Consider the following 26467-nt stretch of genomic DNA (forward strand, 5'->3'; position numbering starts at 1 on the left):
GAATCAAAGCTGGGCCATAAATTGATGTTCAACAAATTCTGAAAGACTGAAATAATTCAGAGTCTGGTCTGGGACTATGGTGGAATTAAGCCAGAAATCAATAACAAAGAGAAAATCAAGCAAAACAAAACCCCCAAATGTTTGGAAATGAACCAAAACACTTCTACCTAACCAATTGGTCAAAGAGTAAAAAAAATAGAAATTAGAAAATATGTTAGAGGACTTGAGACTCAATATACAACACACAAAAACATGATATAGAGCTAAACTTATGATTAGAGGGAAATTTAAAGCCTTAAAAGTAGATATTGCAAAAGAAGAAAGGCGGAGACTTCATGAGGTAAGCGCCCACGTCAAGTTGGTGAGGAGCAGGGACAAAGTGGACACAAAGACAAAAATAGGAAATAAAGCAGAGGACAAAAACCAATGAAGTGAGCAGAAAACAAACACACAGCAGAGAAAATTGGCAAAGGTAAAAATTATTCCTTGGAATAGGATGACCTAGTTGATAAACATTCAGAAAAACCAATCCAGATGAAAACACAGAAGAAAATTGCTAATGTTAGTCGTAAAATGTGGACATCACTACAGACCCTACAAGCACATAAAGAACAATTATTTTTGTATCCCATTTGTTTATAATAAAAAAAGAACAATTATTTTTCAAAATAGCCAAACATTTAGAAGATATGTTCAGGGTTCTAAAAAACCGCTTTCCAAAATGGATGTAAGAAGGAATAGAAATCCAACCAGCTAATAAATAAAGCAAATTTTTACTTATTTTATAATTTTAAATCTTATTATAAAGAAATATCCAGGCACAGACAGTAGACGTATTCCTGGTGAATGTTTCCAAACACTTAAAAAAAAAAAAATAGCAAAGCCAGTAGTAAACAAACTTTCAGAGAATAAGGAGGATGTACTCTTCTATTAATTTTAGGAAACCCACACAAACTTTATGGATGTCAAAATTCTGATAAAGACATTACAAAAATGTAAAATTACAGGCCAATCTGCCTCAGAAATATAGATGCTAAAATCCTAAGCAAAATATCAGCAAATTGAATCTCGTGATTATTAAAAGAATGAGAGCTCTCCAAACATATTGGGTTAATTTCATGAATGCAAGTCTCTTTTAATATTTGAAAACAACCAATTTAATTCCCAACGTTCTCAGAAAATGCAGAAAAAGCAAATTACTGTTTCAACAGATACAGAAAAACATTTGATAAAATTCAACATTCTTCCTAATTAAAAAAAAATTTTGAAGCAAACAGCATAGAAATGACTTTCCATACTCTTGTAAAGAGCATCTATTAAAAAACCCTGCAGTGATGATCTCCCTTCAGCTTTGCCTGAGGTATAGGAAAGAAAAGCAGCGTCCCCACTGACACCATTTATATGCACATTGTTCTAGAAATCCGAAACAGTGCAATAAAGAGAAATAAATAAATAAAAGGTATCGGAATTGGAAAAGACTGAGCCAAGTGATTTGTCATTTTCTCAGACAACAGACTAGCAGGTGTAAAAAAAACTACAAAACAATCCACAGACGGTTAGACTTAATAAGTGATGTCAGCAAGATTTCTAGATGGTAAATCAATATAAAAATGTCATTTTATTTTTTATAAAGCAGCAAATGGAAAATGGAATTTTAGAAATGATGTCATTTCAATGTCTGACTTGTCACAATGGCAGACTTGGTTGTACAAATGCTCTCAAAGACAGCAATTATAAAAACTGGGCAAAATTTATTAGAGGAAAATTATTTGAAGGCATTGTCAAGTCATCAAAAGGAGGCGGAAACCAAAGGAATCTTGTGTCATAAGGTGGCCATTGCAATTTTTTTTAAAATGGTTATTTTGTGACTTTTTTCTTGACAGAAGATGACCTCTAAGCCTCACAAGTTCCATGGTGGAAAACCTCATGCTGACAGACTCGAGGAGGTGGAGGAGATAACTCAAAGTTGGCAGAGTAGCTCAAAATGAAGGCGGGGGCATTCCTGGAAGCAAGAGACCAACTCTGAGTGGAACTGATGGGGTCCCACTTGGGAGAAAAAAATCTGAGCGTGGGTAAACTCTCCATAAATTCCTGACTGGTTGCTGATTTGCACACACATATGGGAGAATCCAGGGAGCCCAGTGAAAAAGCAGCAGAAACCAGAGACGCCTCTACCCTTGAAAGAGAGAATGTCATGGGAGAGAATCCAAAGTTTGCTGCATTTTTTATTAAGGGCATTCCCCAACCTACAGAGCTCAGGCAGCTAGAAATTTAAGACAGAATTGGAGGAACAAGAAAGTCACAGAACATGTGGATTCCAAAATGTGGGTATAAACTGTCCACATCCCTGCCTGACCCCCAAACTCTGCCACTGCAGGGAAGACCCAGGGAGTTGAGCTAAAAATAAAGCAGCTGGAAAGTGGAAATATTCAGCTTGGGAAAAATGGTATTTAAAGATCGAGTCCTGGAAAATTAACCATCTCCTAGATCTCTTCCCCCAAAAAACTGAGAAAACAATGGAATCTAGACTCACTACAATATGTCATTCATAATGCCTCATTTTGAACAAAAATATTAGACACTTAAATAAATAGGAAAACTTAATACATATTCAAAGTGAAGAGCAACCAGTGGAGACTCAGCAAATGGCACAGGTGCTGGATTAGTGAAGACCTCAAAGCAGCTGCCATAAATATTGAAAAGAAAGAAAAGGGAAGGCAGTATTTTAAAATATTAAATGAAAATGTAGCCTTAAGGAGTCAACAAATAAGAAATCCCAACAGAGCAATATGAAATTTTTGAAAAACTAAAGAAATACCCTATTGCTGAAAAGTATATGACTTCTCATTTTTCATTTGAAATGGAAAATTTACTAGATGTACTTAAAAACAATTTGGAGATGGCAGAAGGAAGTTGAAGATGAATGACTCTTCAGTGACTTTGAGAATAAATGAATAGAAACTATCCGATCCAAAGCAGAAAGAAAAAGTTTGCAGGAAATTGAACATCAGAGACGTGTGGGAAAGTATCAAGGAGCCCAATGAAGATGCAACTGGAGTTCAAGAATGAGAGCGGATGGAAAAGGACTGAAGAACAGTTGAAGAAAAGTTTCCACTTTGATGAAAAATTTTAAGTTCCAGACCAAGAAGCTGAAAATGCCTAAGTGGGATAAACACCAAGAAAAGGATACATCAGCACCTGATGGTCGAAAGGCTGAAAGCAAGATAGCGAGACATCATTGAGAGTAGAGAAGAAAAGAAAAGAACATTGAGTTAAAGGAACCAGGGACTTCGCAGCAGAACAGTGAAGACCAGAAAGTATTGAGCAGGTTCAAAGTGCTCGAGAATGAAGCTGTCAACCAAGAATGCCATATCCAGCACAAACAGTCCTTCAACAATGAAAGCAAAATAGTGAGGAGAGAGAAAGAGGGGTGGTGGGGAGAGACTTAGTCCTAGAGGGCAAGGAGTTTTAAAGAGCTGGTTGAGGGAAATGACACCAGCTAGTAATTTGCATCTACAAAGAAAACATAAAGTGCCTAGGAATTGGCAAATATGTGGGCATTATGGATATATTTTTCTTAGTGTTTTGCAAAGGCATATGATTACTTAAAGCAAAACTAACAACACTGTACTATGGGTTTATAACCAATCCAGAGGTTCCATATGTGATTATAGCATTAAATAAAGCCATTGCTGCAAGGCTCCTGCATTTTATCTGAAGGGTTTCAATATAAACTCTAGGTAGACTGTGATAAAAATGCCTATTGTAATTTCTAGATAAAGTTGTCAAGGGAAGTGAGTGGGGAAGACCTGCCTTCCATGTGGCTGACCCTGATGGAACAGAAAGACTCTCCAGTTCTTCCTCCTTGAGTCGGGTAAGTTACCTCCTGTCGTTGCACTTGAACACCAGCCTCGAGGTTCTCTGGTCTTTGAACTCTGGGACTGGCACCAGTGGCCCTTGGAGGTTCTTGGGACCTCAGCCTCTGGAGGCTGGGCCCCAGGTGTCCTGAGTTCTGAGCTTCCATCTTCTCTGGTTCTCCAGCCTGCAGAGTGCCTTCCTGGTACTTTTCAACTTCTGTGATCACATGAGAAAATCTTCTTCTTAAAAAATGGTGCCACTCTGGTAATCCCAGCAACTTGGAGGCTGAGGCAAGAGGATCGCAAGTTCTAGGCCAGCTTCAGCAACTAAGTGGAGCCCTGTCTCAAAATAAAAAATAAAAATGACTGAGAAGGTGGCTCAGTGGTTAATCACCTGTGGTACAAATAAACAATAGCAACAACGAATTTCACTATTATATATGATAGAAATATATATATATATAATGTATTATATATAATAAAATGTATCAATAAATAATAAATATAAATATATTCTGCTATTTCTGTTTGCTGGTGAACTAATACAAATGACTATATTAATATTAGTCAAAATAGATTCCACAAAAAGAAGTATTACTAGAAAGAAAGGGGCATTTAATTTCATAATAATAAAAGAATCAACAGAGCAGAAAGATATAAAATAATAAATAAATGTGCACCCCAAAAAAGGGACTCAAAATACATGAATCGAAAGCTGGTAGAACTAAAGGGAGGAGGAGAAAATCAATACAGTTGGAGAATTGAAGATGTATTTTTTTGAAGATGTATTTTAAATCATTGATTTATAAGAACACCATTGAGCACATTACTTGATGTTTGTAGTGTGATCCACCCAACGTCTGCACTTTTCAAGTACGTATAGAGTGTTCTTCAAGATGGATTAGTGCTGGACCTTAAAACAAGTTTCAGTATACTTCAAAAGGCTGAATCATACAGAGCTTATTCTTTGACTTAAGTGGAATTAAATTAGTCATCAATAACAGAAAGATGGCTCAAAAAGCCCCAAGTCTTTGGAGATTAAACAACACACTTGTAAATAACCCATGGGTCCAAAACAATTGCAATCAAAATTGCAAATATTCTTAACTGATTGAGAGCAAAAATACAACTTATGACGATGGGTGAGATGCAGATAGAGTCGTGGAAAAGGGAGAGTCGCAGTTTTAAAAGACATAGTAGAAAAACAGCAAGGCCTAAAATCCATTATATGCTACTAGATTATGAAACAATATATATATATATATATATATATATACACATTTTTTTAAGTAAAACAAGTCAGCAGAAACAAAGAAATAATAGAAATCAGTGAAAACACATAAAAGAACAAGTGAAAGTAAAAGATGATCCTTTAGAAAAAAATAAAATGACAAACAAACCTCTAGCTAGAGTAATCAAGAACAATAATCAGTTTCGAGAATGAAAGAGGGTCCCAACCACAGATGCCGTAGACGTTGAAAGAACAGGCAGTTTGGTGATGGTAAGGCAGGTCTCTACAGCGAGGTTAGAAAAGGTCTGATCTGCAGCGTGTGCCGGTGGGTGCTGGGAAGTTTCTTTGATTAGTATACATTGTGGCCACACTAGTGGGCTGGCTTTGGAGAAATCCATTAAGGCACATGATGTAGACTGTGTGTGTTTTTACACATACACTTCACTTACACTTCGATTTTTAAAATGATAGCCACGTGCTGCACACCAATGCTTTGGTCATCAGTGGGTCACTTATAGAACCACTGTCCCACAAGATTACATCACCTAGTGACATGGCTGCTGACTTAGTTTGTGCAAGTTCAGCCCATGTTTGCAGGATGAAGTCACCTAACCAGGGGTTTGGTAGAACATGTCCCCAATGTTGAGCAAGACTTGACTGTACCTCCAAAATTAGGTTGCTTCTCCTTCACAAAATGCCATGTAATTGCTGCTTTAAAGTGCTAACTCTCCCTATGTGTACTCATTTGAAAATCTCTTAAGGAAAAATAAATGACATATAACGTACTAATAAATTTAAAATTGTTTCTATCATAAATTTAAGAGAGTATAATGTACATTTTAGATAGATGGATAGATAGAAAAATGAATGTTGATAGTTTTGAGTGAAGCACCAAGATATTTTAAAAATTGACATTCACACAGAAGAGCTCTGATTGGCAAGGAACTGTTCAACAAGGTGTCTAAGCCAGTAGCATTTCAGGGTGCATCCAGGGTGGGTCTGGGAGAGTGGACTACACCCGTATGCAGGCAATCGTCCAAGGGTGATTTTAAAAAAATAACCAAACCCACAAAAAGGTGATTTGCTCTTTATTAACACTCTGCACTGACAATCCTAAATAATACCAGTGATAAAATGTTCCTCCTGGAAAAAACCTTTCATTGGTCTAAGCTCTAAATACTTGCCGTCATTATTAATAATATGCTTGTCAGCTTTGCATTGGCACATTATTATTACTTATCCTTTATTAAACATTGTATCCGATGTGAAAGTCAATTCAGAGAAATTCCCGTTAAATGGTTTTCTGTCCCCACACTTGAACTCGGTTACATGGGCTCATTTGGGAAGTAAGCTCACCATGGTTAGAAACCATCCAAGCTTGCAAACTGAGAGGCAGGGTGCTTTTGTTTGACAAGTGCAAATTTGAGTTCATAAATAAAATATTTTATTGAATGTAAATATCTTTTTAAAAATTTGTTTTAGTTGTAGATGGACACAATACCTTTATTTTATTTATTTATTTTCATGCGATGCTGAGGATCCAACCTGGTGCCTCACACATGCTAGGCTAGCCCTCTACTACTGAGCCACAACCCCGACACTGCATGTAAATACCTTTAACATTAAAATTTCTTTTTGCAATTAATGATTTTTTAGAACCATCCAAGAAAATAATTATTGTTACATGATCGTTCCTAAAAATGATTTTGTCATATTGAAGATGAAAAGTGTTAAAAATGATCTGGTTCAGGTGTTAAATACATAAGGTATACAACTGCATGATTCTCATTGAGGCTGGAAGGGTTAAATAAGAAAATGCATATAAATGTCCTGGCATGGTGGCTACGGTACCCTCATAACACCTGGCCCCTTGTTATTAGTAGCCGTAAGCATGGATAGGTGGATAAGCATCCCCACTTATTCTATTACCAAACTCAGAGCTGAAGCAATTTCCTCAAATTCATACAGCTAATAACTGTAAGTTTTGTGAGTGAGCCTAATTTTGTTTGATATTAATCCTGCACGTTTGGTGTTTAAGGTACCTCTCCACTGTTTCCTGCCTCCTATTGTTTCTGTGGAAGAGTCAACTGTCAGCCTGTCCCTACTTCCTATATCTTCTCTTTTCTACTTTTTTTTTGTTGCCATGAAATTTCATTGTCTTATGTTTTTCTTTTAATTTAAAGTACCTTCTGAGGATTGTTCTTTCCTCACTTCTGGAAAATTCTAACCATTATTTCTTTGTACCATTGGCTTTGCCCCCTCACTTCCCCCACCCTTTCTCCCTTCCTTCTACCTCCTCTCTCTTAACCTATAACCCCAGGAACTCAGGGGACTAGACAAAAGGATTGCAAGTTCAAAGCCAGCCTCAGCAACTTAGCCGGGCCCTAAGCAATTTAATGAGACCCTGTCTCAAATTTTAAAATAAAAATTAAAGGGACTGGGAATGTATTCAATGGTAAAGCACCCTTGGGTTCAATCCCTGAACCAAAAATAAATATAAATAAATAATTTAAAATTTTAAAATATAAGGAAAAACATTTGAACTTCCCACTCTTTTAGGTTTCTTAGTCTCTTGTCCTTATTTTCCATATCTATCTATTACTGGGATTATTTCTCAATAATTTTCTTATTTTATCTTCAATTTCCTTAATTCTCTCTCAGCTTTGTCTAAACTACTATCAATTCTGTCCACTGAATTTTTAACTGTTCTTACATTTTTTCATTTTTAGAGTTTCATTGTCTAATTTATTTCTTACACATTTTAAATCTCCTCTTATTTCTTGAATATATTAAACATAATTTTCCATTAGTGGTATAATAATCCTAATATCTGATTCTATAGTAATAATATCTCATTCTCTCTCTCTCTCCTGTTTCCTTATTTGTCTATTGATTTTTGCATAAGAATTGCTCATTCCCCATGAAATTTAAATAATTGTATTTATTTTTTTGATTTTCTTTTTATTCGTTGTACACAAATGGGATACAATTTTTCATTCCTCTGGTTGTAACGAAGTAGAGTCACACCCTTTGTGTAATCATACGTGTGCATACAGTAATGACATTGTCTCAATCCATTGTCTTTCCTTCTCCCCGACTCCCCACCCCTCATTTCCCTCTACTGTATGTCTTTAAAGGCTAGGATGAAAGTGCTTCCTCCAGAGAGAACTTCGGTTCTCTTCTATCAGTACCTGGGATTACTACTAGCATGTGGCTACGTTAAGGTAGTCGTGGTTTGAAATTCCCTGTGTGCCCAGGTTGAGTGAATTCGGGCTTCCTGAGGCCTGAGTGGCCTGGCGTAGCTTGGACACGACGTGGGGCTTTTGGTCTTCGCCCACCTCAGGGCATCAGCAGGAGCAAGGGTCTGGGCACCACTGTCTTGGGCTAGGGCTCACCTAACGAGTTTTTAAATGAGCAATAAACCAATGTTTCTGTCCCGACACACAGGGTTTAAATGCTTTCAAGAAGCAGCGAGGACAAGGGGAGGGTCCACATCCAGACCTCCGAGGAGAGGGCCTCTGGGGCGCACTTGCCTCACCACTCCCCGCACTCTGGCGGCCCACAGCAGGAACACAGCCTCCAGGTGGGCGTGCGTCGGGCCTCACAGGGATCCAGGTGCGGTTGCGGAAAGGCAGCAGTGGGGTGAGCACGCCAGGCAGAGGGGACGGTGTGACCTAAAGCAGAGTCCTGCAACGGCAGGGCGAGCTCAGGGAACAGAAGTCCTTCCTGGAGGCAGCGATGAAGCAGGGAAGGAAGACTGAGGGGGGCCGCGCTGCCTAAAGGCCAAGCTGTGGAGTCCCACCCTCCGTCAGCCCAGGGACCCTGTGGGCTTGTGAGCAGGGGAGTGACGCCATCCGGCCAAGCGAGGTCAGGCGATGTCCACTTCACTCGTTGCTTCAGGTGCAGCACCTGGCACCCTGGGCACTCAGCTTCCACATGAGGGATGAGTGGACGAAGCCTGTTGCCTGGCCTCCTTAAACTGAGGGACCCGGTATCTTGTTTCAGCTTGTTGGTTGGTCCATCACCATGAAGCGTGAGTGGGATTCCTTATGCACGTAGCGTGGCTCCATCAGTCTCAATCCCCAGTCCCCCCCAATCCACTGTTCTGCTCCCCTGGTTTAGTCTGCTTGGACAGGACATTAAACAACTTCAGTGGGAGTCTCTCAGCTTGCACTCAGTCCTTCAGAGTCCCCCATACTGTCACTGGCTGTTCCCTGAGAGTACCAGAATTCCCTTCTTGTCCTTAAGGAACCTCCTGGGGTCCCCCATGCCATCCCTGGACATCTGGTCACCTCCCGGACAGCTCTCCTCACTCCGCTCAGCCCAGCACAGCTGCTCCAACACCGCTGTCTTGGAGAAACAAGTCCTACCCCTGCCCGTGCTCCAAGCTGAGCCTCTAATCACGGTGGCTGGTCCAGATGTGGCCAGGGGAAGCCAGCCAGCTGGTGAGGCCTGCCCCTCCAACACACGTCTCCTGGATGGAACTGGACAAGAAGAGTTGTCTTTCCTCTCAAGCCTCTAGGATGGGAGGGTCTGCCTCCAGAACTGCCTCTGGCCTATTTCTCCCCCAGCTTGCCCTATGCATGCAGGCAGCACGCAGAGAGGAACAGAGAGAGAAGTCAGAGAGGGAGCGGTGGGAGGGGGAGAAAGGCAGAGTTGTCTAAGGCTCAATGTCAGCTTGCCCTGGAGGACGTTCCATGACAAGAACCAATAAACCATACTCCTTCCCGCTTCAGCCAATTAAGCTGAGATCTGTTCCTTGCAATCCAAACGATTCCAGCTGACTCAGAAAGCTCTGCGTGGTGTGCCACTTGAGGATCTTCATTCGCTCCTTCTTTTATCTGTTCCATCAATTGTAGACTAAGTGCCAGCCATTTTCTATGAATTCCTGTAGACACCTCGTAGCACAGAATCTTTCCAGGTATGCTTGCGACCTGCCCCTTCTTCCAGTCACCTGTGACTGCTGGGGCTTCTCACCAGGTGCTCTCAGTAACATGTGATGATGAGGAAGTCAGAATAAGCCATCCGAGTGTGTGTGTGCAAGAAGGCCCATGCTTTCCCAAGGCACTGCAGCCTGACACCCCACCCCAGCAGTGACAGCTCCCCCCAAGACACCTGGAGCTCCACCACCGGCTGAGGCCAGGCGTCTCCCAGTTCACCTGGCACGCATCTGTATCAAGTGGGCTTATCACCCCTTCACCTCCTGGAAACCTTCACCTGACGTCACGCTCAGAGAGGCTCAGGATGTACCCCAAAGTACACAGTTACTGGGTGGAAGAACTGGAAACTGAGCCCGAGTTTCCCAATTCAAACCTGGGACCACGGTGAGGTCATGAACAAGGCAGAACAGAAAAGACCTGGATGCAGGTGGCACCTGCTCTGCTGGGTGACTTCAGGGAATCACCCGACCTCCTTCCACCTCTTTTTTGCCTCTTTAGAATGTGAGGAAGCACTTGTTCAGGTGTGGAGCATGTTAACTATTTTTATTTGTGGAATGTGGGGAAAGGACCAGAGGCACAGGGGGAGGTTCGGAGAGAGAGCTGGTGACATGCACAGGGACAGCGCGAGGCGGCTCCTGGGCACTGAGAGAAGATTCTGCCTCTTCTCTCTGTTTGTTGCAGAACTGGGGATGGAACCCCGGGAATCACTCAGCCAGGGCTCTGTCACTGAGCTACACCCAGCCTGAGCTTTGCGGCTGACTGTGGTGGGGGTTAAGAATGGCATAGAAGTGTATACAGACGTACCAGGAGGCAGTGCATGCAGCAAGTGCAAAATCTGAGTCCGGGTCTTTTGTCTTGTTCGTTGCGTTCTGCAAGTCAGTCCTGTTTTCCATAACGTACCTACGTAGGTAAGATGTGACTGTTGGGGAAAGCTAGGGATAGCTATGTGGGACCTCCCTACCAATTTTGCAACTTTTTGTGAGTCTACCATTCTTTCAGATAATAAATTGTTTTAAAAAGAAATACTGGCAAAGAGGGGAAAAAACAAACTGAGAACTCCAGGCGGTGCTGCTACCTTGCTGGAGATACCTGCAGCGCAGGTTCCTTCTTCACTGCTCTGGACGGTAGGAGTCAACAGACTTGCGGCTGGAACCTGCTTTGATTGCATTCATAAAGCAGCACACGTATTATCTCAAATTTGTTTTTAAATATTTTGATAACTGCATTTCGATGTCATTAGTTTCTTTTGTATCTCCTGGTTCTATCTAATGCGTTAGGAAAGCGTTTTTCCGAGAAGATTCTTCAGCTTCCTCAGGGCCAGAGCTCAGAGAAGACCAAGTCACCTGCCCTGGAGCCCAGGCATAAGTGGGCCACCCTGCTGGGTGGGAAACTGAGGCCCAGAAGGGGGTTCCCCATGCCGAGGCCTCCCACCGGACCCTCTCCTAAGCAGTGAGCCTCTTCCAGAAGGAAAGGAAAGCTCCTGCCCCTGCCTGCGGCCACCTCGGGGTGTGCCCGCTCCGCCAGAGCTCGTCCCAGGTCCACTCTGGCCTTTGAGATGGAGAACAATGCCACATTGTGGCCCTGGCTACAGATAAAACAGGAACTTGGCTGCGCTGCCCGAGCGGGAGCCACTGTCCCCTTAATATTAATGCGGGCGGCGCGCCCCACCGCGCCCTCGCCGCCCAGGCCGTTGCGGCCGTTGCGAGCCCGCCAGCCCCTGCCTCCTGGGGGCGGTCAAAGGCCAGCGCGCGGGCACTTTTATTGTCAGCTGCCTCAGTAATCTTTAACCTCCGCTGGCCAAAGGGCTGAAACCCAGAAAGACAAAACAAACATGGGTTGGGCCCCCGGAGGGTGAGTCAGGACGCCGCGCGGGCCCACGCCGCCTGCCGGGGTCTGCGCTCGGGCGCGCCCACGCCACCACGGGCGCCCCGGCTCCGCTCCAGGGTGGCACACAGGGCCACGGGTAATAGCTGCCATCCCGTCACCAGTGGGGGGAGCAGAGCGTCCTGGGGTCCATCCAGGATGGAAAGAGCAATGAGGCCCCCAAAGCCCCGCCCACCAGGCCCCTGTCCTCCTGGGTCCCAGCGTCCTCACCTGTGAAACGGGGCGCAGGGCCTCTCCTCAGCATCATGGCCAGCCGCTGCCCCTTGTCACATGCTTGCCACTAGCAAGGACATATGGTGCTCGGTTCTCATCACCTCCTGGAAAGGGGGCTTCAGGTCCCTGTTTTGCAAAGGATATTTAGAGCACAGAGTGTGGGCTTGTCTGAGGGTGGTGCTGAGATCACCACCCGGGTCTCGGTGACTCCAAAGCTGTCCTCGTTCCACTCCCCGCTGGCAATGGTGTGCTGGCCCAGGTCTGGTAGGATCATGGCTCCCTTGGGCAGATGAGGACTTGCCCTTGCAACCAGGGACCAGGGTCACGACCCATGAAGTTTCCCACCTGTCCTGCTTCCTCCCAAACTGAGGAGGATGTCACACGTCCGTTGGGACTACTCCTGTCACCATTATGAGACAGTTTAAACATGGGGCTAGACCTGGATCTGTTTTAAGGTTCCCTAAGGGTCCCTGGTGACTCAGGGTGCCTGTCCCCCAGGAGGAAAAGACTAGGAGAAATGGCCAGACCCTACTCTTCCCCTCCCCTGGGAAGGGCTGTGGAGGGGAGACAGCAGCCTTGGGGCTGGCTCCTTATTACCCCTTTTCCCCACAGGGCTTCAGGTCTCTGCCAGGCTGGCAGGACGTCCCCCCGACTCTGGACACCCAGGGCTGGGCCTGCTAAGCCCTCCCAGCCTGCTGATAAAGTTTCCTTCTGCACCTGGGGCAGAAGGTCAGGAAAACCAGCAGCAGCTGAAGAAGGTTATGGTCTTGGGGATCTACGCAGGGTGGGGCATGGAAGGGAGAAAGATAAGAGTGGACAATAAAAGATAGGCAGAAAGAGACAGTGGGGCAGCTGGCGTGGAACACAGCCCCCACAGTGCCATCTCTTTATGAGCCATAAAGGGCATGCAAACAGGCAGCAGCAAGGGCCTTATCTCCCCCTCGGGATCTGTAAATGATCACCCAGAACCCACCACTGGCCTCAGAAATGACAGCTGGGCTGGCCACACATGGGAACAGCCACAGGGCACGGGAAGCCCGGGACAGAGGCGGGAGGCAGGGTGCCCAGCGGGTTCCGCTCAGCTCTGCCCTCAGGCTGGGTGTTTGCTGTGAAGGCAGCAGCCCCCGTCCTGAGCAAGGAGCTGGCCCCTCACAGGAGCCCGCAGGCTGCCAGGGGGATTCTCTAAGTGAAACATCGCTGGACCACAAGGACCCGTCGGAAGGGGGCCCGGACAGGTGCCTTGGTGAGTGGCTCAGCAGCATCCAGGCTGGCCCGTGGGGCCCAGCAGGTGGTGTTGTGCCTATCTCTTGCCATCCTTGCTGCCGGCCTGTGAAGAGCGTGAGTCTGGGGCCCCGAGCGAGGCGCCTGGAGGGCCTCCAACCTAGGGGACTCCCTTGGCCTTGGCCTTGCCCTGGCTCCTCTGGGCTTTGAAATCCATCCCCACGTTTTTGACAGCCAAGGGCTGCTGGTGGCAGGGGTCTCAGCCCTGCCTGCAGCCCCTCTCCCTGGGTCTTTCTGATTGATGTGGGCATGTCTCGGAACACCCTGGAATCCACAGCCAGGGCCAGGGCCATCTGGAGCGTTCCCCACCTGCCCCCCGCCCCCGCCCTTCCTGCCCTGTTCTGCCGCCCGGGCCGACTCTGTCACGGCTGTGCCACCTCGACGGCTTTACCCTCTGACTTCCTGCGGAGTCCAGCAGCGGGAAGCCTGGACTGGAGGTGGATGGTGGAGCAAAGGCCCTGTGTCCCTCTCGTTCCCACCTTGCATGCACTGGCTTCGATGGCCACCCAGAGGCATCTCCACGCCTCCAGCCTCCCCAGCCCCAGGGGACTCAGAGCTTCCTGCTCCTGCCGGCCCTGGGCTCAGGAGACTTTCCAAAGTCGGCTCCTTTAACTCTGCTCACACCTCTGCAAGAAGTCCCTGAGAGGACGCCCACTCACTGTAAATTAGCACAGCCATTATGGAAACAGCATGTGAGTTCCTCCAACACGGCATGTAGAACCGCCATCTGACCCAGCAACCTGCTCCTGGGGATGTAGCCAAGGGAAATGGAACCAGTGTGTCCGAGACATCTGCGCGCCCACGTTCATTGGAGCACTATTCACAGGCGCCCAGATGTGAAATCAAACTAGGTGCCCATTGGGTGGACTCATGGATAAAGAAAATGTGGTATGCGTGCACAATGGAGTATCACTCAGTCATGAAAAGGAACAGAATCATGTCATTTGCATGAATTGGAGGACATTTTGTTAAGAAGAATGAGCCAGACACAGAAAGACAAATACTAAATGTTCTAAGTGCAAACTAGAAAGTTGATCTCATAGTACTGGAGAATAGATTATGCTTACCAAAGGCTGGGAAGGGCAGGGACAGAGGAAGGATGGAGAGAGGACCGTTAATGGGCCCAGGGGACCAATAACTCCTAATATTCTATAGCACAGTAGGGTAACTGTGGTTGACGACAATTAATTATTCATTTCAAAATAGCTAGGAGAGAGGATTTTGAATGTTCCCAGCCCAAAGAAATGATAAATGTTCAAGGTGATAGACGTGCCAGTTACTCAGATTTGATCATTATGCATTGTATACCTGTATTGAAATGTCACACTGTACCCCATAAATATGTATAATTATTATGTGTCAATTAAAAATAATATGTATTTTTTAAAAGCTCTCTGCACTCCACCTTGCATGGAATTCTTTATACAAAGGTGGGTCCTGACTGATAGAGACACCCTAATGTAGACCAGGGCCCACCCTCAGGGACAACGAGAGGCTACAGCAGCCGGTACCCTTGACCGTGGCCCCAGACCCTGACCTCCCTCCCAGGTAACAGCAGGAGTTGCTGGGCTGCGGGTGGGAGAAGACCTGCCCCCAGGCCTGCTGGGGGTCAGGAGTGAGCTTCCTTCTCCTGGCTGGTCACGTCTCTGGAAACTGCGTTCACCGATCTGCCCACAACCAGGTCTCTCTGGGCAGGGGGAGAGAGGACAAGCGAGGGAGAGGTCACAGAGCAAGGTTATGGGGTCTGAGTCCTCTTTCTGGCTGCCTCCCCAGCCGAGGTGGCCACCTGGGAAGAGAGGGGACACTGGCAGCAGCCAGAGGGGGAGTGCGCTATTGCGAGGGCCTGGGTCACTGGGCTGGGCAGTCTGAATAGACCTGGCTGTCCCAAGTCAGAGAGCTCTGCCATTGGAAACCCCCGTACTCATACACTCGTGAGCCCCAGGGACGGCTCCCGCCACACAGAGGGACATCAGGTCTCAAGGCCTCACTGAACGGGAGCCACGGTCTGGGTGTGAGACTGGAGTTCCCAGCTGCCCTGGGTTTTCCCTAAGGGGCTAAAAAAGCCACAACTCAGAGGGAGGGGAGAGGTGACATCCATGCGGTGGGGGCCAAACCCTCTGCATATGGGCTGCCCAGCAGGACTGGTCAGCACACCCTTCACAGTCACAGAGGGCCAGGTCCCCAGGGGGACAGAGCAGAGTCTGCAAAACAGAAGAAAAATGATCAACCCATGAGGCTGGAAATAGGGCTGACCCACAGGCTCTGCAGCGCCCCTTGGACACAGGGTCCCCCCTGCCTTGTGCAAATCAATCTGTGGGACTAGAATAAGGCGCTTTATATCTGTGTGACCAGCACAGGGTCACAGGGGGCATTGGACTGTCTTTGATAGAGTCACAGGAAGAGAGTGCCTGGCAGGCACCTGGAAGGCCGGACACGGGGAGGGGAGCTGCTTTGCACCCTATGGCGCCTGGGAGGGGAGCTGCTTTGCACCCTATGGCGCCTGGTACACGCCCGCTATGCGCCAACCCTGGCTCGGACCCTCACATGCACCATGCCACTGAGGTCTCACAGTTAACCTGCCACTGTGAGGCTCTGTGCCTCCCTGAACCTCAGTTTCCTCTTCTATAAAACGGGGGCCATAATTCCTCCAGGCTGTCTCAGACTGAGAGCTGGAGAAACGCACATCCAGATGCTTCATGAGAGGAAAGTCTGGCGGGGGCCTCTGAGGCCCCTGCTCCCTGGACAAAGCCTGGCATGGGGTGGACTCCTGGGAACTATCTCCTGGGCAAGTACAGCTACTCTACTCGGTTTTTATAATTTGGAGCCTTGTGATTTTATATAAAATGTCAAGACCAATCCATGTACACTCCATTTTGTGAAAATGCAGATGATGAGGATTTCCTGCAGCAGTCGCACAACGTGAATGGTCCTCAGTAAAGACACACAGTCGCATGAAGGCAAACCCACCTTTAAAGGGCACCAAGAACCACATCATTTCCATGTGGGTGGCACCGAGGGCACCAGCAACTGCGCTCTGTGTTCCTGCCACAAGGGGGCGCCACTCTAGCTGGGAAACCCTGGTCCTGACCCCAGGAGTCTGCTGTGGCTTGTGTGCTGTGCACCTGGTCACTCTGCTCAGAGTGGGTGGGCAGTAGAGGGCCACAGGGGTGGGCACAGAGAGTCCCTGAGGAAGGTTCACGGTGGGCAAGTCAGTTCCGCTGAGTTGAATGGAATAAGGGAGCAGATGGGTCTGGCTGCACCCCAGCCTGAGTCCCATAGGTGGCTTAGGGGTAGAGGGAGGCCAGGGAAGAGACCCTGGAACAACTGCGATGTGGGCTGTGGAACTGTGGGCCCTGGAGAGGAGCACCCTCCCCCAGGCCTGGGGTCTGAGCCTGCAGCTGGCTGACCACATGGGCTGGCCAGGGCCAGGGCTTTTGTGGAGGAGGTGAGGAAACACCCCTGGCTGAGCTGAGCAAGTGTGGGCAGGGTTCTCACCTCCTCCCACCCAGTGGCTTCTGCCTGTCTCCTCCCTAGAATGTCCTCATTTGCCTGGGCCCTGACCAGTGCCCCAGGTAGGGCTCCAGAAGGGAGGCACGGTGGGCCCCTGACAAGGCAGATGGCTGATGACTCTTTCCGGGGACACTTCAGGGAGGTGCAGCTTCCGGTGGCCTGTCACATGGGCTCTGCCCTGTCATTGGCACAGGAAGTCATGGTCCCCATCTCCTCAAGTTCAAGCTCAGAGCCCCCGACCAGCCCACCGTGAGGACCTCGCCTCTGGTGGGGGCCATGATTCTCAGCACCTGCTCAGGTGGGCCTGGCCTGTCCCACCCCCTCTTCTCAGGAAATTGGCCAGAGGAGCCCACGGTCAGCCAGTGGAGGAGCTGGCCCTGGGCTGATGCGGACGCTGCCCCCATGTGGCACTGCCTCCAGCACCAAGTGTCTACCTCTCATCCTACAGGTGGCTAGGCCCAAGCCACCATCAAGACCCTGGCCGCCGCTGTCTGGTTGGACCTGCAGACAGTCCCACCACACGGCCTGGGCATCGCTGACGGCGTCTGCTGGACCTCGTCCTTCAGGCCCCCTTCACCCAGCGGTGGTCAGCGCTCGCCCTCTCCCCAGGCCCACCAAGGGTTCAGAGAAGAAGACTGCAGTGCTGCAGGTGTGTCTGCAATCTGATCCTGTCCCCCAGCTCTGGCCCCAGAGGACACAACTGTCCCCTCTCCATCCCATGACTCCCAGTCCACATCCCAGGAGGAGCAAACCACATCTCCTTCCCCCTGAAGCCCCCTTGGTCACTGGCCTCCTTACTGAAGAAGCCCCTTAGGAACCCCACTGGCTGTGTGTGCGTGCCTGGACGCAGGAGGTCACCTGGGTCCACCTCACCTGCCTTCCTCCACCTGCACCATCTTGGGCAAAGCTCGCCAGCCACTGCTAAGCTTCCATCTCTTTGTTAAACACCTCATAGGCAGGCCTAAGAGGGAACACGCCTCTGTCGCCTCTTCACTCCGGATTCCAGCTTACCACAACTGCCCCTGCCTCCCGAGAGCCCTCCTGGATCTCCCCCTGGCAGTCAGGATCCCCCTGTGGCCACATGGTCCGTCACCTCCCATTTCTGCCTCCCCCTCCTCACTGTGACACCCTGAGGGCAGAGGCCAACGTGACCCCAGTGTCCATTGCTGGAGCCCACCAGAGCCCGATGCAGACTCTGGTCCCCGGAACGTACCAGATGGAGCAGGAAGGAAAGCGGTCAGGGCAGGCGCCTGGGAGCATCTGCAAGGCGGCGCTCACCTCCCGGCACGTGGAGGATGCCGAGCTCCGTATGTCAGCTGCTCTGCCTCCCCGGCATTCTCCCCATGCATTCTCCTGGGGAGCGAACTCCGCGCCTGGCAGCGACCCCAGGACTCGGTGACTCTCTGTTCCTCCCGAAGCTCCAGGAAGCATCCTCCTGTTTGAAGAGGTCTGGGTCCTGAGTTTCCTGGGGACTCTGTGAAGGGGTTCCCCCTCCCCAAGGAGGCGCTCCTCCCCAGTACCGCGACCCCTGCCTCTGGGACTCTGGGCAAGGAGACAGCGTTAGAAAGAAGTTCCGGAAAGGGGCCACACAGTGAGCTGGCCCTGCCCTGGGAGCCAGCCACTCCAACGCTGCCTGGTGGCTGCCCCCAGCCTGTCGCTCTCCCTGACCTGAGCTGGCCGTGGCTCCTGACCTCCTCTGTGGCTCCTGCTACATCTGTGCCCTCAAAGCTCAGACTGCTGGGGCTCTGGGCTGCACCCCGCAGGCTGGGCCCTGGTGAGCCGCCTCGGCTAATCCAGCTCCTCTCACCCCCTAGGCCCCCCACGCCTGGTGCTCCTGCTGGCTGCCCCAGCCCCCAACAGGACAGCCGGACACGTTCCTCCCCGACAACACATCATTAGAAAGACAATTCTGGTGAAGGCTGGCCTCTGCCCTGTTGGAGAGGGGAGCACAGGCCACAAGTCCGGACACCGAGATCTGAGCCTGTTCTCCCTGTTACATCCCATGGAACGGGGTTCAGGATTGTCATCTGCCAGCAGGGTCAGCAGCCCTGACCCAGTGGGGGCTGTGGAACCTCAGAGAGCTCATGCACCCATTCCTGGGCCTCCCCACAATCCAATGGCTACGAGGGGAAACACTGGCTATAAATGGGGGTCCTGATTCATCCACCTCTGCTGTGCCCACCCCCCCCCCATTAACACATCTCCAGATGTCAGGACTGAGAACAGGCTTGGCCAGACCTTAATTTGAGTCCAAGCTCCCCACATATTAGCTATGTGACCCAAGACAAGTGACTTAACTACTCTGAGTCTCAGCACCATTATCTGTGAAATGGGGATCATATAAGGATTAAGCAATGTAATGTGTGTGATGTGGTACTGTCTCTTGGCACAGAGACTAAATGGCAGCTGCTATTATTGCTATTACTATCTGTCTGGAAGACCCAGGGCTGTATTTTTCTGAGGGACAGAGAAGCCCCCTGGGAAGGAATTGCCTAAAGCAGTGAGCAAGACATGGCTGAGCCTGGAGACTGCAGGTGCTGGAGAGGCGTCTGGGAACAGGGCGCATAGCTGCTTCCAAGTGCAGAGCCCCGCCGGGCCTTCCCCACACCTCTGGGGTACCCAGGCAGCAGTGGACCTCTGGGGTCCAGCGGTGGCCTGGCTCTGGCAGCCACATGGTGCTGGGCACCAGACCCAGACAGGAGGGGCGCCAGGAACCACAGGAGCCCCTCAAGGGTCTGGCATCCTGCTGCAGCAGATAGAGCTGACCCCAGGAATGTCCTGGTGGCCAGAATTGTCACTCTGCTTGTCCTCCTGAGTTTGTGGAACAGGAAGCGCTTTTGTCCCTGATTGAAAGGAAAAGTTGAGTAGGAAGCTGGACATCAGCCCCTGCGAGGACAGTCTGATCACCTTCCTCTCACCTGCGTGCGTCCCGCCGACGGCACCCGAAGGCCTTTGTACCGTAGACACAGGGAAGGAAGTCGGTCCAATGAACAACCTTTTCCATTTATATTTTAACTGACTCATGATAATTGTATATATTTATGGGGTGCAAGATGATGTTTTGAAGGTTTTTTTTTTTTTTTTTTTTTTTTTTTTTTGCGGTGCTGGGGATCGAACCCAGGGCCTTGTGCTTGCAAGGCAAGCACTCTGCCAACTGAGCTATCTCCCCAGCCCCCAAGATGATGTTTTGAGACACACATACATTGTAGGTGACTTGACTCAACAGATCATTCCTGGGTGCTTTCCGTGCACCAGACCCTAGAGATTCTGTGTTGAACAGGCAGGTCCAGCCCTGCCCACTGCAGCTGACCCCGGCCAGCAGCCTGGGCTAAAGGAGCTGGGCCTTGGGCCCATGGGTGCTCCTCGGGTTCAGATCCCAGCTGGCCTACTCATCAGCCTCTGCTTGCCCCTCTGCAAAATGGGAATGAGATGTCTGATTCCATGTGGTTCCAGAGAAGATGAGAGGTTAAAAAGAAACAATCAAACTAAACAATATGCTTCTTCCAATACTTATATGTGAAAACTATGCCAATTTATTTTTTATTCAAGCATAAGGTTCAGCAGCATGTCACCTGGGGGAGGCACAGCATAGGCCCCTGGAAGAGCAGGTCATCGACTCTGTTCAGGATCCGTGTCAGGTGGATTGGGGAGTTTATTGCATACATACAGGAGACCCTCTTATCTGAGGGTTCAATGTCTGCAGTTGCAGTTACCCAAGGTCAACCCTGGCCTGAAATATGGAATGGAGATTTCCAGAAATAAACAATTCATGCGTTAAATAAATTTTATTACAACATATTCTTCCAATCATCCTATTTTATGAGTTATTATTAATCCCTTGCTGTGCCTAAGTTATAAATTAAACCTTATCTATTTCAGGTCCGTACACATGGGGAAAAACCACAGAGTGTGTATGGGCATGGTCTGGGATCAGCCTTGGTTCCAGGTATCCAAGGAAATTCCCGCGCTTGTCCCTCAAGCACAAAGCGGGCTGCCACGTATTAAGAGGAACACATCAGGCCTGTCAAGAGCACAGCTATCCACTGGGATCAGATCCTGGGTGTCTGAGGTCCTCAGGAGAATTAAGGAACAAACTGGGGTGTTTCACAGGGGACTGGGGCTCATACAGGCACTTAAAATGCCTCCTCCTGGTCTCCCTTCCTGGAGCGTGACATTTCCCTTGCATTTAAAAAGCAGACTTCTGCCATCCCAGAGGATTTCAGAGGAAACCAAGAGCACTGCTCCTGAAAACAGCCTGCTTCCTCCTTGACACGGCTCCAAGAGCCCCTCAGCCACCAGGCAGCCACACCACAATTCGAGGATGGACCCGTGTCTGGTCCTGTCATGCCTCCACTGTCCCTGAGTCAGGTGCAGAGCAGTGAGCCGCCCGGAAAACGGGCAGCCATCCAGGTTCCCAGGCAGGTTTGAAAGCAGCAAGGAGCCGACCTGCAGTGTGAAGGCCGGTGACAGGAGTCACCCTTGCCTGCAGGAGGCTCCGCCCTTTTGCTCCATGCAGGGCCGTGACTGATTTGGAGGCTAAAAGCGATCTGCCTCCCTTAGTCTGTCCAAACAATAACCTTGTCTAGAAACACCCAGGATAATGTCTGACCAAATACCTGGGCACCCCGTGGCCCAGCCAAGTTGACATAAAACCAGCCATGGCAGCCAAGCCCAGACAAAAGCCCAGCATCAGAGCACGTGCAAGCCTGCGCCATGAACTGCCCGCACTCAGGGCAGCGTGCAAGGCTCCTGGAGGCCCCTGGTGTCCCTGGTGCAGAAGATACTGCCTACAACGCCCCATCCCGAGTGTCATTGCCAGCTTTGGCAAAGGCAAGTAGAAGGACATTCAGCTAAATCTGCATTCCAGAGAACCAAAGGACAAGTCGCGAAAGTTCCTTATACTGCGCGTGCTCACGGCTCCTTCTTATCTTCCTGCTGTTGTTATTCTTTTGGATTCCCTTGCTTTCTTCGGATTTTGAGGGATAGACAGAAGCCTGGGAATGGAACCAGGCTTCCTGCCCAGCCCTCCCCTCTACATGAGTCACCTGCATGTCCACTGTGTGCCAGGCCCCTGGGTGGCTTCTGACCTTAGCCTCCCCCAAGGCAGAGCCCTCTCTCCCCTCTCTCTGGACCAGTGGGCTTCCTTCCCTGGTGTCTGGCAATGTTGGCCAAGCACCATGATGCTTAAGGCCCTGGTTTCCTGACAGGCAACCTGAGCAGTCCTGGGTTGCCTATCCCAAGTGACTGTGTGGCCCCTGAGGCTCCTGAAGGCCAAATGTCCTGAGCCAAGGGCACACAGAGCCTTCAGTGGATGTGCCAAGGTGATGGGCACACAGCAGGCAAGATGCTCCTGAGTGGGAGACCCACAGGCCCCAGAAGATCTGCTTGCCTAGCCTGTGACCGGCCAGCCATAAGAGGTGAGTGTCCCAGACTGAGAGTGGGACAAGGTGACTGCATGACTTCGAGCAATCCACCTCGCCTTTCTGGCTGCCTTCCCTATCGCAGAGACCTGCCCGTCTCAAGTGTGGCCTCCTCCCAGAATCCTGTGGGTTCGGCGATGCTATTATGGACACAGCAGACAGCCTGGCCCGGTTGGAGATGAGCAGGAGAGAGCGGCTCAGTTGGACCCAACCATTTGCTCAACAAGCAGCCAAGGTTCCCTCACGGAGGGAGCAGAGAGCGAAATCACCCACACACTCGAATGCTCACAAACACTGGCTGCCAGAGATGCCAGCTCAGTGTGGTGGTACTGGAAAACGTGGTTCGGTCTTCCAAGATTAGATGTCAGCTACACCACTTGGCTGGTGCCAGAGGAACTGATTGAAATCGACACTGACTAGAGTCCAAATGTTGCCATTTGATCTGTGGCATGCTCAGAAAGGACAGACAGAAACGAGGGGTGGAGGTGGGGAACCATCTCCGCCTGTACTGAGTGGGACAAATGTCGGGTGAGATCAGCTGGGGCGGCTCGGCCTCATCTCAGTGCCCCGCTTTCCCCCAGATGACACGTTCTGACCAGGTGCCCGTGGGAACGGCTCGCGAGCCTTCAGCCCCTCCACGACAGCACCAAATTCACCCAAGACCTGAACTTCGATTTGGGATGATTCTAATACATCACCTAAACCCTGTGTCTCTGTTATGGTTTGGATGTGAGGTGTCCCCCAAAAGTGCACGTGTGAGACATGGCAAGAAGGCTCAGAGAAGAAATGATTGGGTTGTAGAGCCTTAACCCAGTCAGTGAATTAACCCGATAGGGGTGAACTGGGCGCTGCCTGGAGGCAAGTGGGGTGTGGCTGGAGGAGGTGGGAGTCGGGGTGTTGTGGCTTTGGGGTATATATTTGCATCTGGAGAGTGGAGACCTCTCTCTCTGCTTTCTGATCATCATGCGAGCTATTTCCCTCTGCCACATTGTTCCGCCATGATGTCCTGCCTCACCTCGAGTCCTTCTATGGACTGAGACCTTGAAACCATGATCCCCTAAATAAACTTTTCCTCCCCTATTGTTCTAGTTGGTTCCTTTAGTCACAGTGGTGAAAAAGCTGCCCCAAACAGTCTCCATGTTCTACAGACGGGGAAAATGAGGCCCAGCAAGTGGTAATGACTTGTCAGGATGCACTGATGGGCAGAGCTCTTTCTAGCCCCTGACGCAACTGAAGAACTCCGTGGCCCTGTCACGGACCCCCTGCCTGGAACAGACCCCCGCCACTACACCGGAGCACCAGACAGGGCAGCCAACCGCAGGACACTGCCGGCCAAGCCACACCCGCCCTGCTCTGGTGACTCCACACACCAGTAGTCATAAACCGAATGGTTCCTGAAAACCAGACCCCAATTTCAAAGGGTCTGTCATTCCAGTTTGGAGACAAGCACAGTCAGATGATGAAGAGATTCTGTGCTGAGGCCAAATGTGCTTCCAGCTGGCTTTGGCCACAAGTGGAATCCAGGCTGCTCTTGGGGAGCCACTGACCCCCTCCGCCAGGCCTGGACGTGCGGCCAGCCTCTCCCCGGTCTCTGGGTTTCCTAAGGGCCGGCTCCAGTAGTCACAGGAGGTGAATTCCAAGAATCTGATCTTTCAGCACCCCCGGAGCTGGAGCCTGGGGGGAGAAACCCCTTCCTGTCTCTTCGAGGGGCTGCAGGGCCGCTAGGGCAGGGTTCAGTAGACACCCAGCGCTTCTAACCTCTTGTCCTCCTGCTTCGCCAATGAGGAGGCTCTGAGCGCCCGCTGTGCGTCAGGCCAGGGGCTGCTGGACTCAGAACTGGACGGATGCAGCCAACAGCCCCTCCCCCTCCATGCTGGGCACCTGCACCCCTCTTGGGGTCTCCTTGTCTCATGGCACACCTGGTCATGTCCTCTCTGACCCCAGTGCTCATGTGTGACAAGCACCAGAACGGGGTCCAGACTCAGAGACTGTCCTTAGTGAGGACCTTGGCCCGTTACGAAGGCGTCCTTATGAAGGGCACACTTGGACCCAGCACACAGGAGAGCAGGACATGGAGAGGAAGACAGGAATCAGTGGCACATCTAGGAGGCACGCCATGCCAGAGGCCACGGCCACCCAGGAGCCAGGAACGAGGCCCAGGGCAGGTCCTCCCTGGGAGCCGGAGGGAACCAGCGCTGCCCAGGCCTGACCCCAGACTCCCAGCCTCCAGGACTGCCACCACACACGTCTGTCGTCCAAACTGCCCCGTGTGTGGGATTCTGCCACAGCAGCCCAGCAAATGACAATGACCCGGGGAGGAGTCTGCGGAGCAGGGTCAGAGGCACCCTGCCTTGGAGGAAGCGGCTGGGAGCGGAGGCCGCGGCCATGGCGGCGTTCCCGGAGCATCCGTGTGCTGCACACATCCAACACGCCCAGCTTCACTCCCCTGCCCCTTGGAGGTGAGCACTAGGACTGGCCCTGAGAGGAGGGGAGACAGACGTGGCCCGGCGGCCTTCTGGGGTGGAGGTGGACGTGACCCCAGTGTCCTGCAAGTTCCGTTCCTCAGGCGGGAGGGCGTTGACCTCGGTTCTGCCTCCTCCTGGCTGGGCTCTTTCATAAGCGACCACCTCTCTGGGCCTCAGCCTTCCCCATCTGCAGAATGTCGCCTCCAGGAACTTTTCCAAACAGCGGTGAGGTTGGGAACCAGAGGGGAAGGCCCAGGACTGAGCCTGCAGAGGTGACATCCTTGGAGGGAGAAACAGGACCAGGACATAGGCACTGATGGTTCTCGGTCAGGGTCAAGGGTGCTTAAGGCCACCCAAGAGGACAGAGAGGAAGCAGTGAGGGAGCAACAGCCATGGCAGGAGGACAGACAATCACCCACTCTGACAGACAGCAGGCCCACTCTCAAGCCACAAGAAAGGGCTATTCACCCTGCACACCTTCAGGAGAACTGGGGCTTGACCTCCACATCTGGGTGCTCCTGGTCCCCCACTTCTGTCTCCCGGCTGGACTTTGCAGGGAGGGGTTCAAGCATCTCCAGCTGGTCATTCTGGCCCTGGTGGCTTGTCCAAAGACAGCCTGGGAGGGAGTGGGAAGGGGGCAAGCTTGCTGAGGGCCCACCCAAGTCCCCTCCTCACACCCTCGCCTGCCTCCTGTTGCCCTGAGCTGCCATAGCCTGAACCCCACTGCAAAAGGGTCACCTGGGGAGAGGGGGCTCCCTGCTCCCTGGCCACCTCCACCTGTCTCCTCCCTGCCCTGGGAGCTCCTCCCTGCTACGAGGCTGTCCCCAACATGTCAGCTGGGCACACACTCTAGCCTGGACCCCCCTGTGGCACCCAAGGCTTTCTGCTCTCAGGCCGACCTGGCTTCTCACTGCCGCCACATTGATAAGAACCCTCCTGTCACCTCAGAACACCCAGCGTCCCCAAGCACAGCCAGACCTCCCCTGGCTGCCTGGCACATGCCATCCCTCTGCCCAGAGGCTCTTCCTTCCCTTCTCCTCCCTCTGAAGCCCAATCTTTTTTTTTAAATTCCTTTTTTTTAACTCTGATCTAATTTTTTTTTTTTTTTTTTTTTTTTTTTACAGACTGCATTTTGATGCATTGTACACCATGGAGGTGGGACCTTTCTTCTCTGTGGCTGTGCATGAGTAGATCCACACCTTCCGTGGAATCACCCGTGAGAAGCCCAGTCTCCTGATGATGCATTCTTCCACACTCCTGGCGGCTCAGAAGGCTCCCGGCAGGGGAAGGAGGCCCCAGCCTTTCTCACCGTCTTACCCCATCTCTCTGCTCAGCACCACTGTGAGGTCAGACTCAGTTCCCTACAACACGCACACGCCCAAGGACATTTGCCTCTCCTGCTCCAGAGCCATCCACGGCTCCCACCGGCCTTCCGACCCTGGCCTTCGCCTCCTGGGTCTTGCTACCAGCCAACTCCAGGCCTCACTGCGCCACTCACTCCTCGGCTCTTTCTGCCCCTTTGGGGCTGGACACACCTGGATTTAAATGTTTCCACCTGACTCTGGACATGTTTCCAACTGCTGACAGGAAGGGAGGTTCAGGGAATAGGGTTTGCGACGGTTCCCTACAGCCGGGAGGCTCCCAGGCGGAGGCGACGCGGAGTTGG

This window comes from Sciurus carolinensis, chromosome 2 (genome assembly GCF_902686445.1).
Source record: "Sciurus carolinensis chromosome 2, mSciCar1.2, whole genome shotgun sequence".
Lineage (NCBI taxonomy): Eukaryota > Metazoa > Chordata > Mammalia > Rodentia > Sciuridae > Sciurus > Sciurus carolinensis.